The 16,217-nt window shown below is 40.5% G+C and overlaps 1 pseudogene; it reads left to right on the top strand.

Moving 5' to 3' along the window:
* Positions 1 to 398: 398 nt before the first annotated feature.
* LOC126074835 (protein Shroom3-like) overlaps positions 399 to 16,217 on the top strand; it is a 58,094-nt pseudogene continuing 42,275 nt past the window's right edge.

Genomic DNA, 16,217 nt, shown 5'->3' on the forward strand with positions numbered 1-16,217 from the left:
TGCCATGTTGGCTGGAAGTCAGAATGAACTGATTTTTGTATGTTGATCTTGTATCCTGCTACTCCGCTGAATCTTTCTATTAGTTCCAGTAGTTTCTTGTGTTGTTTCTTTTGGGTTTTCTACGTATAAGATCATCTTGTCAGTGAATAGGGATAGTTTTAATTCTTCCTTTTCAATTTGGATAACATTTATTTCTTTATATTGCTTTATTGCTCTGGCTAGGACTTCCAGCCAATGGTAAATATGAGTGGCGATAAAGGATATTCTTGTCTTTTTTCCATTCTCAGAGGGAATGCTTTCAGCCTCTCTCCATGGAGAATGGTGTTGCCTGTTGGTTTTGTAGAGATGCCCTTTATTTTGTTGAGGAATTTCCCTTCTGTTTCAGAGTGGTGGTGGCCATGCAGGTGGTGACCATGAAGCAGGTGGTGGCAGAGATGCAGGTGGTGATGGCAGTGTGGGTGGTGATGGTGGTGTGGGTGGTGACCATAATGCAGGTGCTGTTGGTGATAAAGATGATGATCATGATGCAGGTGGTGGCGGCAGTGTCAGTGATGACCATGATGTGGGTTGTCACAGAAGTGTGGGTGGTGAGGGCGGTGCAGATGGGTACTATTATGCAGGTGGTGGTGGTGCGGGCTGTAGAGGCAACGTGGGAAGTGGAGGAGACATGGGTGGTGACCATGATGTGGGTGGTAACAATGGTGCAAGTGGTGGTGAGGGCACAGGTGGTGGAGGCAGCATGGTTGGTTTTAGCAGCACAGATATTAACATAGTGCAGGTGGCAACCATGATGACAGTGTGGCAAAGGTCGGTGGTGGCCATGGTGTGTATGGTCAGCAGTGGTGGAAAGGGTGGTGGTGGCAGCATTGGTAGGGGCAGTGCAAGTGGTGATGCCAGTGCAAGTAGGGGTGACATTGGTGACAACAATGGCACAGGTAACAGTGGCAAAGCAGGTGGTGGTGGTGGTGCATGTGGTGGAATCGGCACAGGTGTTGGCAGTATTCTGGGTGGTGGACTCTGCACCGGTTGTGGCCGCAGGGTGGGTGATGGCAGAAAGCAATTTGAAGTACTGTGTTTTTAAACTTAAAGCTGTATTTCCCACTGTAAGCACCCTAAACTGGATTACAAGTTTCTTGAGGCTTGAATCTGCGTGTATAATTCTCTTTATCACTGCTAAACACTTAGCCCAGTGTTGGACACATTGTTGTTAGCTGCCATGTAGTCAGTCCTTGACTCATGGTGATGCCAAGCCACAACAGATGGAAACCCTGCCTGGTCCTGCCTCTTCCCCAAGATCAGTTTGTTATTGGAATGCTGTGATTCATAGGGTTTCTCTTGGCTGCTTTTCAGAAGTAGATCACCAGGCTTTTTTTCATAATCTGTGTTAGTCTGGAAGCTCCACTAAAACCTGTTCAGCAACATAGCAACATGAAAGCCTCCACAGACAGAATGGTGATGGGTGGATATGAAGTGCATTGGCTGGGAATCCAACCCGAGTGTTCACATGGAAGGTGAGAATTTTAACACTGATTCACCAGTACCCTCACTGTGCATACCCAACCCACTGCCATTGAGTCGATTCCAACTCATAACGGCCCTATAGGACAGAGTAGAACTGCCCCGTAGAGTTTCCAAGGAGCACCTGGAGGATTCAAACTGCTGACTTCTTGGTTAACAGCCCTAGCACTTAACCACTGTGCCACCAGGGTTTCCCACTGTGCATACAGAGGAGTGTTAATGATGCATATTGTAGGGCAATGCTGTTCAGCTATATGCTTCCCCTTCTAATGGAATCAGCTTGGCTCTTCCCTAAAGCACACTGGGGTTGAATTCAGGATGGACCAGGGCTAAGGTACAAGGCCAGGAGTGGCATGGCTGGGCCAGCGACCAAGGCCGAGGAATGCCTTAGCAATAGGAAGGAAACCGTCCAGGCCTGGACATGAAGTCCCTGGGAACACTGACTGCCCAAGGACATGGGAGAAAAACAATGAGCCTTGGTTCCAGCTGGAATAGTATATAAGCTTGTGTTCCTTGCTAGGTGCTTGTGGAGAGCTGAACTGGTCCAGCCACCACCCTGGGCCACAGTCCTGTAAGTAAGCTTTCCAAACAAACCATACATATGTCGTGACCACTGGTTCCAGAGACTTTCTCAGTCTCTTGGAGATGCGGCTGACCTTGGGTTCAGGTGCCGCTGGGTTGTTACCAACACATGTTGAAATGAAATAAGCAAATTCGTGTTTTACAAGTCTTGGTCCCTCTGCTCCTAAGCAATCAGCAGCCAGTCAATCCTACTCCTGTGTTTTTCATAGCTGTGAAGAAATTGACATTTATTTATCCATTCAGCAAGTTACTTTTTACCTCCTACTGTGGGCCTAAGGATAACATAAAAAATTAAAATCATGATTACTATATTCATTTTATAGTTCTTATTTTTTCCCACAACCGATAAGTTTCAGAAAGCCCTGGGATAAGAAATTTGCCCAAAGAGATGTATTTTATGTTAAACTGGGCACAGGTGATTTAACTTCCCATTAAAGCCCACTATCTGGCTTGTCTGTGGGGTAAGGATGCCTGGCCCCGGACGGCATGCCAACTACCTCCTGATCCTAAGTGTTTGAACTGTTTCCTTCACTGGTTGTTTTGCCCTCTTAATAGGCCAAAGACCTGCATCATCTCTTCCTTATGCCAGATTATTTGACTCCATTTTTCATGAATTTGTGAGATGCCACCTCTATGTACAGCTTTTTTTAAATAAAAATAATAATATGGTAAGTCATAATTATGTAAAATAATTAAGTCTTTGACGTGGGAGGAACCTTTGTTCTTGTGGTTCATGTTGTCACCACTACTGCATAATTGTCTTTGTTGTTTCTTTGCCATGGATTTCTGTGTTTCTCCTTTGTTATACATTATTATTATTATTTCCTTTAAAACAAACTCTCCTCTTCTGGTATGCAGATTTACTTTAGCTTAGTTCCTCAAGAATTTATCAATCATTTACTCTATGACTATCACTGTATGGGCCACTATGGGAAAGACTTCAAAATCTATTTGATATTTGATGTAGCCTCTATCCTTGAGGAGTTTAGGAACTAAGGGATGACTTTTCTCAATATTCTTCCATACCAGTCTAAGCCATGGATATTTGAAAATTACAAGGAATACTTTGATATTCCCTGCGTCTTTGTACTCTTAGCCTATCTACAGAAGAGATAGAGGGAGAAAGGGAGTCCTGGAAAGGGCTTTGACTATGTAATTCATGTCTTCTGTGTCTGATTTCAATACTGATTTTCTCTGTAGTGAAAGCTCAGACTGCTGCTTTCTTGATTTCCTGGTGGTAAACTTGGGATTTATTCCATCTGTCCTTCTAATCGTCCTCCTGATTTCTAGGCTAGACCTGGAGATGCCTAGGAGAAATTGATGGATAAAACCCTAGGAAGTAATTTTATCTAAAATGTTCTATTATAAAATGCATTAAGGGGGCGGAGCCAAGATGGCGGACGAGGCAGACGCTACCTCGGATCCCTCTTACAACAAAGACACGGAAAAACAAGTGAATCGATCACATACATAACAATCTACGAACCCTGAACAACAAACACAGATTTAGAGACGGAGAACGAACTAATACGGGGAAGCAGCGATTGTTTCCAGAGCCTGGAGCCAGCATACCAGTCAGGTACGGCACAAGCACAGAGACCTGCTCCACCCCCCTGAACTAACCCCGGGAGGGGGACCAGCCGGTTCCACGGGCGGCATGGGACGCAGCCAGTAGGAGAAGTCCCCGGGAGGCAGTGACTGGTCTTGGAGCAGAAAGAGCAGCATCCGAGCCGGGGAACCGTCCCGCAGGGATTTGGACTGGACGCAGGTACGGCATAAACACGGAGAGTTGCTCCACCCCCCTGAACTAACCCCGGGAAGGGGGCCAGCCGGGTCGCGCAGGCGGCGTGGGACGCAGCCGGTAGGAGAAGTCCCTGGGAGGCAGCGACTGGTATTGGAGCGGGGAGAACAGCGTCCCAGCCGGGACACGTGGTCACGGCACAAGCACGGGGAGCTGCTCCACCCATCTGAACTAACCCCGGGAGGAGGCCGAACTGGTTCTCGGAGGTGGCACGGCCACGCGGCTGGAGGGACGAGAAGTGCCCGGGAGGCAGCGACTGATTTTGGAGTCGAGAGTGCACCGTCCCAGTAGGGGAGCCTTGACGCCGGGCGTGGGGCTGGAAGCGGAGGATCTGACCGTGACTCCAGCGGGCCAGACCCCCTGGGGGCAATCTCCACACAGCCAGCACACATAGGCGATGTGCCCACGGGAATCTCAGATATAATAGTCATTCCAAGCAAGACAAGCAACTCTGGCTATATTCTGAGGTGCTACTCTCCTATCTCTCTGTTCCCTCCCCCACCCTCCCCAGGCGGCTTCATTAACATCTGAATAGCCTGAGCCAGAGGGAGAACTCTGATAGGGATCTGACTGCATTTTTTTTAGCGGATTTTCTGGAAAAACTAGTTTCCCAGTGATGGCGCGGAGACAACAATCCATATCAAACCACTTAAAGAAGCAGACTGTGACAGCTTCTCCAACCCCCCAAACAAAAGAATCAAAACCCTTCCCAAATGAAGATACAATCTTGGAATTATCAGATACAGAATATAAAAAACTAATTTACAGAATGCTTAATGATATCACAAATGAAATTAGGATAACTGCAGAAAAAGCCAAGGAACACACTGATAAAACTGTTGAAGAACTCAAAAAGATTATTCAAGAACATACTGGAAAAATTAATAAGTTGCAAGAATCCATAGAGAGACAACATGTAGAAATCCAAAAGATTAACAATAAAATAACAGAATTAGACAACGCACTAGGAAGTCAGAGGAGCAGACTCGAGCAATTAGAATGCACACTGGGACATCTGGAGGACCAGGGAATCAACACCAACATAGCTGAAAAAAAATCAGATAAAAGAATTAAAAAAAATGAAGAAACCCTAAGAATTATGTGGGACTCTATCAAGAAGTATAACCTGCGGGTGATTGGAGTCCCAGAACAGGGAGGGGGGACAGAAAACACAGAGAAAATAGTTGAAGAACTCCTGACACAAAACTTCCCTGACATCATGAAAGACGAAAGGATAGCTATCCAAGGTGCTCATCGAACCCCATTTAAGATTGATCCAAAAAGAAAAACACCAAGACATATTACCATCAAACACCAAAACCAAAGATAAACAGAAAATTTTAAAAGCAGCCAGGGGGAAAAGAAAGGTTTCCTACAATGGAGAATCAATAAGAATATGTTCTGACTACTCAGCAGAAACCATGCAGGCAAGAAGGGAATGGGACGACATATACAGAACACTGAAGGAGAAAAACTGCCAGCCAAGGATCATATATCCAGCGAAACTCTCTCTGAAATATGAAGGCGAAATTAAGATATTTACAGACAAACGCAAGTTTAGAGAATTTGCAAAAACCAAACCAAAGCTACAAGAAATACTAAAGGATATTGTTTGGTCAGAGAACCAATAATATCAGATATCAGCACAACACAAGGTCACAAAACAGAACGTCCTGATATCAACTCAAATAGGGAAATCACAAAAACGAACAAATTAAGATTAATTAAAAAAAAAAATACACATAACAGGGAATCATGGAAGTCAATAGGTAAAAGATCACAATAATCAAAAAGAGGGACTAAATACAGGAGGCATTGAACTGCCATATGGAGAGTGATACAAGGCGATATAGAACAATACAAGTTAGGTTTTTACTTAGAAAAACAGGGGTAAATAATAAGGTAACCACAAAAAGGTATAACAACTCTATAACTCAAGATAAAAACCAAGAAAAACGTAACGACTCAACTAACATAAAGTCAAGCACTATGAAAATGAGGATCTCACAATTTACTAAGAAAAACGCCTCAGCACAAAAAAGTATGTGGAAAAATGAAATTGTCAACAACACACATAAAAAGGCATCAAAATGACAGCACTAAAAACTTATTTATCTATAATTACACTGAATGTAAATGGACTAAATGCACCAATAAAGAGACAGAGAGTCACAGACTGGATAAAGAAACACGATCCATCTATATGCTGCCTACAAGAGACACACCTTAGACTTAGAGACACAAACAAACTAAAACTCAAAGGATGGAAAAAAGTATATCAAGCAAACAATAAGCAAAAAAGAAGAGGAGTAGCAATATTAATTTCTGACAAAATAGACTTTAGACTTAAATTCACCACAAAGGATAAAGAAGGACACTATATAATGATAAAAGGGACCATTGATCAGGAAGACATAACCATATTAAATATTTACGCACCCAATGACAGGGCTGCAAGATACATAAATCAAATTTTAGCAGAACTGAAAAGCGAGATAGATACCTCCACAATTATAGTAGGAGACTTCAACACACCACTTTCGGAGAAGGACAGGACATCCAGTAAGAAGCTCAACAGAGACACGGAAGATCTAATTACAACAATCAACCAACTTGACCTCATTGACTTATACAGAACTCTCCACCCAACTGCTGCAAAATATATTTTTTTTTCTAGCGCACATGGAACATTCTCTAGAATAGACCACATATTAGGTCATAAAACAAACCTTTGCAGAGTCCAAAACATCGAAATATTACAAAGCATCTTCTCAGACCACAAGGCAATAAAACTAGAGATCAATAACAGAAAAACTAGGGAAAAGAAATCAAATACTTGGAAAATGAACAATACCCTCCTGAAAAAAGACTGGGTTATAGAAGACATCAAGGAGGGAATAAGGAAATTCATAGAAAGCAACGAGAATGAAAATACTTCCTATCAAAACCTCTGGGACACAGCAAAAGCAGTGCTCAGAGGCCAATTTATATCAATAAATGCACACATACAAAAAGAAGAAAGAGCCAAAATCAGAGAACTGTCCCTACAACTTGAACAAATAGAAAGTGAGCAACAAAAGAATCCATCAGGCACCAGAAGAAAACAAATAATAAAAATTAGAGCTGAACTAAATGAATTAGAGAACAGAAAAACAATTGAAAGAATTAACAAAGCCAAAAGCTGGTTCTTTGAAAAAATTAACAAAATTGATAAACCATTGGCTAGACTGACTAAAGAAATACAGGAAAGGAAACAAATAACCTGAATAAGAAATGAGAAGGACCACATCACAACAGAACCAAATGAAATTAAAAGAATCATTTCAGATTATTATGAAAAATTGTACTCTTACAAATTTGAAAACCTAGAAGAAATGGATGAATTCCTGGAAAAACACTACCTACCTAAACTAACACATTCAGAAGTAGAACAACTAAATAGACCCATAACAAAAAAAGAGATTGAAACGGTAATCAAAAAACTCCCAACAAAAAAAAGCCCTGGCCCGGACGGCTTCACTGCAGAGTTCTACCAAACTTTCAGAGAACAGTTAACACCACTACTACTAAAGGTATTCCAAAGCATAGAAAATGACGGAATACTACCCAACTCATTCTATGAAGCCACCATATCCCTGATACCAAAACCAGGTAAAGACATTACAAAAAAAGAAAATTATAGACCTATATCCCTCATGAACATTGATGCAAAAATCCTCAACAAAATTCTAGCCAATAGAATCCAACAACACATCAAAAAAATAATTCACCCTGATCAAGTGGGATTTATACCAGGTATGCAAGGCTGGTTTAATATCAGAAAAACCATTAATGTAATCCATCACATAAATAAAACAAAAGACAAAAACCACATGATCTTATCAATTGATGCAGAAAAGGCATTTGACAAAGTCCAACACCCATTCATGATAAAAACTCTTACCAAAATAGGAATTGAAGGAAAATTCCTCAACATAATAAAGGGCATCTATGCAAAGCCAACAGCCAATTATCACTCTAAATGGAGAGAACCTGAAAGCATTTCCCTTGAGAACGGGAACCAGACAAGGATGCCCTTTATCACCGCTCTTATTCAACATCGTGTTGGAAGTCTTAGCCAGGGCAATTAGGCTAGACAAAGAAATAAAAGGTATCCGGATTGGCAAGGAAGAAGTAAAGTTATCACTATTTGCAGATGACATGATTATATACACAGAAAACCCTAAGGAATCCTCCAGAAAACTACTGAAACTAATAGAAGAGTTTGGCAGAGTCTCAGGTTATAAACATACAAAAATCACTTGGATTCCTCTACATCAACAAAAAGAACACCGAAGAGGAAATAACCAAATCAATACCATTCACAGTAGCCCCCAAGAAGATAAGATACTTAGGAATAAATCTTACCAAGGATGTAAAAGACCTATACAAAGAAAACTACAAAGCTCTACTACAAGAAATTCAAAAGGACATACTTAAGTGGAAAAACATACCTTGCTCATGGATAGGAAGACTTAACATAGTAAAAATGTCTATTCTACCAAAAGCCATCTATACATTTAACGCACTTCCGATCCAAATTCCAATGTCATATTTTAAGGGGATAGAGAAACAAATCACCAATTTCATATGGAAGGGAAAGAAGCCCCGGATAAGCAAAGCACTACTGAAAAAGAAGAAGAAAGTGGGAGGCCTCACCTTACCTGACTTCAGAACCTATTATACAGCCACAGTAGTCAAAACAGCCTGGTATTGGTACAACAACAGACACATAGACCAATGGAACAGAATTGAGAACCCAGACGTAGATCCATCCACATATGAGCAGCTGATATTTGACAAAGGACCAGTGTCAATTAACTGGGGAAAAGATAGCCTTTTTAACAAATGGTGCTGGCATAACTGGATATCCATTTGCAAAAAAATGAAACAGGACCCATACCTCACACCATGCACAAAAACTAACTCCAAGTGGATCAAAGACCTAAACATAAAGACTAAAACGATAAAGATCATGGAAGAAAAAATTGGGACAACCCTAGGAGCCCTAATACAAGGTGTAAACCGAATACAAAACATTACCAAAAATGATGAAGAGAAACCCGATAACTGGGAGCTCCTAAAAATCAAACACCTATGCTCATCTAAAGACTTCACCAAAAGAGTAAAAAGACCACCTACAGATTGGGAAAGAATTTTCAGCTATGACATCTCCGACCAGCGCCTGATCTCTAAAATCTACATGATTCTGTCAAAACTCAACCACAAAAAGACAAACAACCCAATCAAGAAGTGGGCAAAGGATATGAACACACATTTCACTAAAGAAGATATTCAGGCAGCCAACAGATACATGAGAAAATGCTCTCGATCATTAGCCATTAGAGAAATGCAAATTAAAACTACGATGAGATTTCATCTCACACCAGCAAGGCTGGCATTAATCCAAAAAACACAAAATAATAAATGTTGGAGAGGCTGCGGAGAGATTGGAACTCTCATACACTGCTGGTGGGAATGTAAAATGGTACAACCACTTTGGAAATCTATCTGGCGTTATCTTAAACAGTTAGAAATAGAACTACCATACAACCCAGAAATCCCACTCCTAGGAATATACCCTAGAGATACAAGAGCCTTCATACAAACAGATATATGCACACCCATGTTTATTGCAGCTCTGTTTACAATAGCAAAAACCTGGAAGCAACCAAGGTGTCCATCAACGGATGAATGGGTAAATAAATTGTGGTATATTCACACAATGGAATACTACGCATCGATAAAGAACAGTGATGAATCTCTGGAACATTTCATAACATGGAGGAAACTGGAAGACATTATGCTGAGCGAAATGAGTCAGAGGCAAAAGGACAAATATTGTATAAGACCACTATTATAAGATCTTGAGAAATAGTAAACCAGAGAAGAACACATACTTTTGTGGTTACGAGGTGGGGAGGGAGGGAGGGTGGGAGAGGGTTTTTTATTGATTAATCTGTAGATAAGAACTGCTTTTTTTTTTTTAGGTGAAGAGAAAGACAACACTCAATACATGGAAGGTCAGCTCAATTGGACTGGACCAAAAGCAAAAAAGTTTCCGGGATAAAATGAATGCTTCAAAGGTCAGGGGAGCAAGTGCGGGGGTCTGGGGAACATGGTTTGCGGGGACTTCTAAGTCAATTGGCAAAATAATTCTATTATGAAATCATTCTGTATCCCACTTTGAAATGTGGCGTCTGGGGTCTTAAATGCTAACAAACGGCCATCTAAGATGCAGCAATTGGTCTCAACCCACCTGGAGCAAAGGAAAATGAAGAACACCAAGGCCACACGACAACTAAGAGCCCAAGAGACAGAAAGGGCCACATAAACCAGAGACCTACATCATCCTGAGACCAGAAGAACTAGTTGGTGCCCGGCCACAATCGATGACTGCCCTGACAGGGAGCACAGCAGAGGACCCCTGAGGGAGGAGGAGATCAGTGGGATACAGACCGCAAATTCTCATAAAAAGACCAAACTTAATGGTCTGACTGAGACCGGAGGAATCCCGGCGGCCATGGTCTCCAGACCTTCAGTTGACACAGGACAGGAACCATCCCCCAAGACAACTCATCAGACATGAAAGGGACTGGTCCGCGGGTGGGAGAGAGACGCTGATGAAGAGTGAGCTAATTATATCAGGTGGACACTTGAGATTGTGTTGGCAACTCTTGTCTGGAGGGGGGATGGGAGGATAGAGAGAGAGGGAAGCAGGCGAAATTGTCAAGAAAGGAGAGACTGAAAGGGCTGACTCAAGAGGGGGAGAGTAAGTGGGAGTAGGGAGTGAGATGTATGTAAACTTATATGTGACAGACTGATTGGATTTGTAAACGTTCACTTGAAGCTTAATAAAAGTTATTAAATAAATAAATAAAATGCATTAAGACATTTCAGAATAAAAATGGCTGAAAACTGTTAAATTCTTACTCTATGGCCAGCTTTGGTTCTCACAATATTCTTCGAAGTTGGTACACCTTATTTTATAGATGAGGAAAAGAAAACATGGCAAGGTTATGTAAGTTTCCCAAGAACCAAATCTAATAGGTGGCAGAGCTGAGATTTGAACTCAGCTTTGTATGTGTTCTGAACACTCCCCGACTCTCTCAACGACTCTGCTAAATGCCCTCACCTTTGATGAGCACTAGAGGTATATGGATAGAGAAGCAAGTGGATAGGTGACTTCATTTATTTGATTCGTTAATAATTATTCAACTATATAACTTAGCATTTTTCAGTTCCTTGTTCACATATTTATTTAGGGAAGCTATGGGGGAAGATAAATAATACTTAAGGTACTTGGGATGGATTACGGCAGCATCCCCAGCCATGGATGTGACTTCAGAAAGGCCTCTGACGTGCAAATGAATCATCTACAATGACAAAAACTTTGCTCTTATGTTTTCATGTCTTCATCTTAAGGTGTTTTTGTTGCTTTGGTTAGTTGACATTAAGTAGATTCTGACCCATGAAGACCCCATGTGTTAGAAAGTAGAATTGCGACATAGGGTTTTTTTTTTTTTTTTTTTTTAATCATTAGTACGGTTTAAAATGCAACATGACTTAATAGGTGGGGAAATATATTGAAATATTGTCATTCAAGCAGGTATTTACAGAACTTCACAAGTTAAAGAGTGGCAAGTACTCTGACAGAAGCACTTGGGTCTGGTTTCCTGAAAGCAGAGCCTGAGATGGGATTCTTTCGTAAATGGTAGAGTGAGTAGATGCTCTCAGGTGCAACTTGTGAGCGAAGCAAGGACAGAACATGGGGAAGGAGAACCTCAGTCTGATCCCATGGAGAGGCTCTGGAGCAAGAAAGCCTCTAAGGAGTTGAGGAGAGAGGTTGTTTTTTTGTACCCCCAAAAAGCCAGTCGTTGATTACCCCTTCTATCTCCCACCTCTATTCTGTCTGTGTCATGTGGAATTTCCCACTCTCAGACATTTCCAGTAAAGCTGGCTTCCAGTGCATCAGGGTAACTCCTGGGAGAGGTTATAATTGAGAATGGTCAGCAGGCTGACTCCTAACAACTGAGGGCAAGGGGGAATGCCTTGCCATTACCATCTACTACAAAAAACATGGAGAAAATGAGGAAATAAAAAGGAAAGAGATTATTTTCACCTGGTGGAGAAAAAATTTTTTGGTCATGAACACTATAATATGAATAAGGTACTCAAGAATTAAATTTTATAAAAGAATGTTGGGGAGGGAAGGGAAGAAGGAGAAAGAGAGGGAAAGTATCGAAAAGTAACAATAATTGCATTAGTGTTATTCCTCGTTAATTTAAACTGATATGATTAAAGGATGGGCCTTTTAAAGATCCTAATGACGTCCTCAGAGGGAAAGTTTAAAAACTTTTCCAACGATCAAGCTTATTGTTATTACTATTGGTTTTTTTTTTTTTTTTTTTGGGGCCTTTTTTCTAAAACATTTACAAAATCAATGAATAAGCTTGTGAAAATCAAGCTGATGCCTTCAAGTGCTCATCAAATTCCATAACTAGTGCCTGTCTCCTTGTATAGCACTTGTGATCTGTTTTCTCCTGCCAAAAGTCATATTTTTCTGTCTTGTTTTGCTCGGCATCTTAGGCAAATCATGGTGTGAATTACATACATCATTTTATAAGATGATAATTTTCACCAAATTTTTTTTAAAAACACCATAGGTACACATTTCCTCCACAAAGTACCCCACCTCCTATATCGTAATACCCATAATTATGGCAGTAGAATATTCGTGACCTTTGTCCCAACCACTTGGTTTTAACCAGAGTCATATTAAGTAGCTTATAGAAAGGTCACATAAGAAATTAATGTGAACTACATTTAATTTTTATAAATATTTAGTTAGTTTCTTCAGACAAAACATCAATAGAATTTTGGCTATTATAAAATTGCAAGAAGTGAACAGCCTTCATCCAATTACTCTGAAACAAAAGTGCTCCCAAAGTGTAGCAATATGGAATTTTCTTGTTAAAAAAAATCTGAAATTTCTCTACAACCTGTATAGTAGGATCATTCCAGTTAATCTACCATGTTGATTCTAATTCCCCTGTTACTAAGGCAATGTATCTTTACTCTCCTTCCTAAATTCTCTCCAATTATGTTACATGATATATTCTCACAGTCAACGTTGCCACTTGCTTGTCTCCCATCAGCCCTCCATTTCTGGCTCTTGCTGCTCTCTGGTCACACCATTGACCTTCTCATAGCTGACTTCAGTGGGTTCTCTGTACAATGTGTGACCTCATACTTCTGGGGGCTTTTGACCCAGTGGATTGTCCCTTTACTTGTTACCTGTCCTCAAAGTCATTCTTCTGATTGGGGGCAATTCTCTTTCCTTTTGAGACTCCACTTCCTTTCCTACCTTGCTCCTGAGCTATCTTCTGCTGGCCTTCCTTATATAGGAGCATTTCCCAGGCTGCCTCTTCAGGGCTCTTTTATTATCTATGCAGTGTAGGAGTTAAAGAGCATTAGAGTCAGAAAAAAAAAAAAGTTTGAATTCTGATTCAGCTGACTTATAGCTGAATAGCTTGGAAAAAATTATTTTAAATTTTTTAAATGCTGTATTATCTTATGTATAAATTGAAACTGTAATATTTATTCCTTATTTAACAATGGTCTTATAGAATTTGGTGATTTTTTGGAAAAAAGTACTTTGTACGGTATTGGCATACAGGATAAACTCACAGAAAATGGTAGTTATTTTATCTCTGGATAAATACATCTGTATTCACTTCATAAAAGTAAACTTCATAAAAGCAGGGATATGTTTTATTTCTGACACTGGAATAAGTGCATGGCATAAAATAACCACTCAATAAATGGTTGCTGAATGAATTAGTGGATATCCAAAGAAAAAACTTTCAGTGAAATTTGTTAGCTATTTTGGAGTCGGCCCCGTGCAGAACTGAATAAAATGCTGACAAGTCCTGCGTTATCTCCACAGTCGATTGAAGATTGGACCGTTGTGATCCACAGAGTCATCCGTTGGCTGATTTTCAGATGTAGATAGCGCAGTCTTTCTTCCTAGTCTGTTTTAGTGTGGAAGGGCTACTGAAATCTGTTCAGCATCACAGCAACGCACAAACCTCCACTGACAGACAGCTGTTGACTACACATGAGGTGCATTGTTGTCAGGTGCCATCGGGTCACTTCTGACTCATAGCAACCCTACGTACAAGAGAACGAAAACACTGCCCCATCCTGCCTCATCCTCACAAACGTTATATAGTTGAGCCCATTGTTGCAGCCACTGTGTCAGTCCATCTCGTTGAGGGTCTTTCTCTTTTTCGCTGATCCTTTACCAAGCATGATGTCCTTCTCCAGGGAACAGTCCCACATGATAACATGGACAAAGTACATGAGATGATGTCTAGCCATTATTGCTTCCAAGAAGCACTCTGGCTGTATTTCTTCCAAGACAGACTTGTTCATTTTTCTCACATTCAATGGTATAGTCAATATTCTTTTCCAACACCAAAATTTAAAAGGCATCGATTCATCTTCGGTCTTCCTTATTCATTTTCCAGCTTTTGCATGCATATGATTGAAAATACCATGGCTTGGGTCAGGTGCACCTTAGCCCTCAAAGTGACACCTTTACTTTTGAACACTTTAAAGATTTCTTTGCAACAAAATTGCTCAATGCAATACATGATTATCCATAATGTGTTATGAGTCACACGGTAAACTCCCTTTGCCTAGTCAATAAAACACAGATAAACGTCTTTCTGCTATTCTCTGCTTTCAGCCAAGATCCACCTGAAATCAGTAATGATATTCCTCATTCCACGTCCTCTTCTAAATCTGGTTTGAATTTTGGCAGTTCCTTGTAGATGCTGCAACAATTTTAGAAATAATCTTCAGCAAAATTTTACTACACATAAGGTACATTACCAGGAAACAAACCCTGGCCTCCAGTATGGAAGGTGAGAACTCTACCACTGAACCACCCATGTCCCTTGATATGCCTATTTCAGTGAAATGGTGACTCAAAAATTTAACTGCTTATCCTGACTTCACATCTAAACTGTAGACTGATATTTCCAAGCACTTATTCTGTATCTCTCTGGATATCCTATAAACTTGTCAAGGTGAACATACACTTTTTTTCAACCTATACCACCTATCCCTGATAACAGCACAATCCATTAACTGGGTGCCATCCTAGTTTATCTTTCTCACTGGCATTTTCTTGTCTAGCTGGTTCCCAAGTAGTAATTATCTTTAGAATATACCTTCTCCCCTCTATTTCTATTTTTTTTATGCAGATGGGTGTATAAGTAGCAAAGAGAAAAAAAAAAAAAATTTCTTTTTTTCTCTTTCCAAAACGTTCCCTACAGTGAGCTTGATCAAACTCAAAATAACCCTCATTTTACAATCTATTGGTGAGCTAGTGGAAGAATTGAATATAAAAATTTTTTTTAACATTTTTAATTCATTTCAATAAGACAAACCCAAAAAACTCTTTTGCCCCTTTCCTTGTTTTTTATTTTATTGTGTTTTATGTGAAAGTTTATAGTGCAAATTTGTTTCTCATTCAAAAATTTATATACAAATTGTTTTGTGACATTGTTTGCAATCCCCTCAATGTGTCAGCACTCTTCCCCACTTCCTTTCTACCCTGAGTTCTCTATGTCCATACGTCCAGTTTTCCTGTCCCGTTCCGCCTTCTCTTTGCTTTTGGACAGATGTTAACTATTTAGTCTCATATACTTGACTGAACTAAGAAGCACCTGCCTCATGTGTGTTATTTTTTGTTTTATAGGTCTATCTAATGTTTTGCTGACAGGTGGACTTCAGGTGTGGTTTCAGTACTGAGTTAACACAGTGTTCGAGGTCATATTCTAGGGGACTCCTCCACTCTCTGTCAGACCAATAAGTTTCTTGTCTTTTCTTGTAAGTTTGGATGTTTTTCTACATTTTTCTCCTGCTCTGCCTGGGACCTTCTATTGTGATCTTTGTCAGAGTGGTTGGTGGTGGTAGCCTGGCACCATCTAGTTCTTCTGGGCACAGCTGGTAGAAGCTGTGGTTCATGTGGTCCATTAATCCTTTGGACTAATATTTTCCTTGTGTCTTTAGTTTTCTTCATTCTCCTTTGACCAGAATGTGATAGGACCTATAGATGCATCTTAGGTGGACACTTGCAAACTTTTAAGACCCCAAACTCTGCTCACCAAAGTAGGGAATAGAACATTTTCTTTATGAGCTATGTTGTGCCGTTTGACCTAGATGTCCCCCGAGACCGTAGTCCTTAAAGCTCTGCCCCAGCAAC

The sequence above is a fragment of the Elephas maximus genome, chromosome 4, assembly GCF_024166365.1.
Source record: "Elephas maximus indicus isolate mEleMax1 chromosome 4, mEleMax1 primary haplotype, whole genome shotgun sequence".
In the NCBI taxonomy this organism is placed as follows: Eukaryota; Metazoa; Chordata; class Mammalia; order Proboscidea; family Elephantidae; genus Elephas; species Elephas maximus.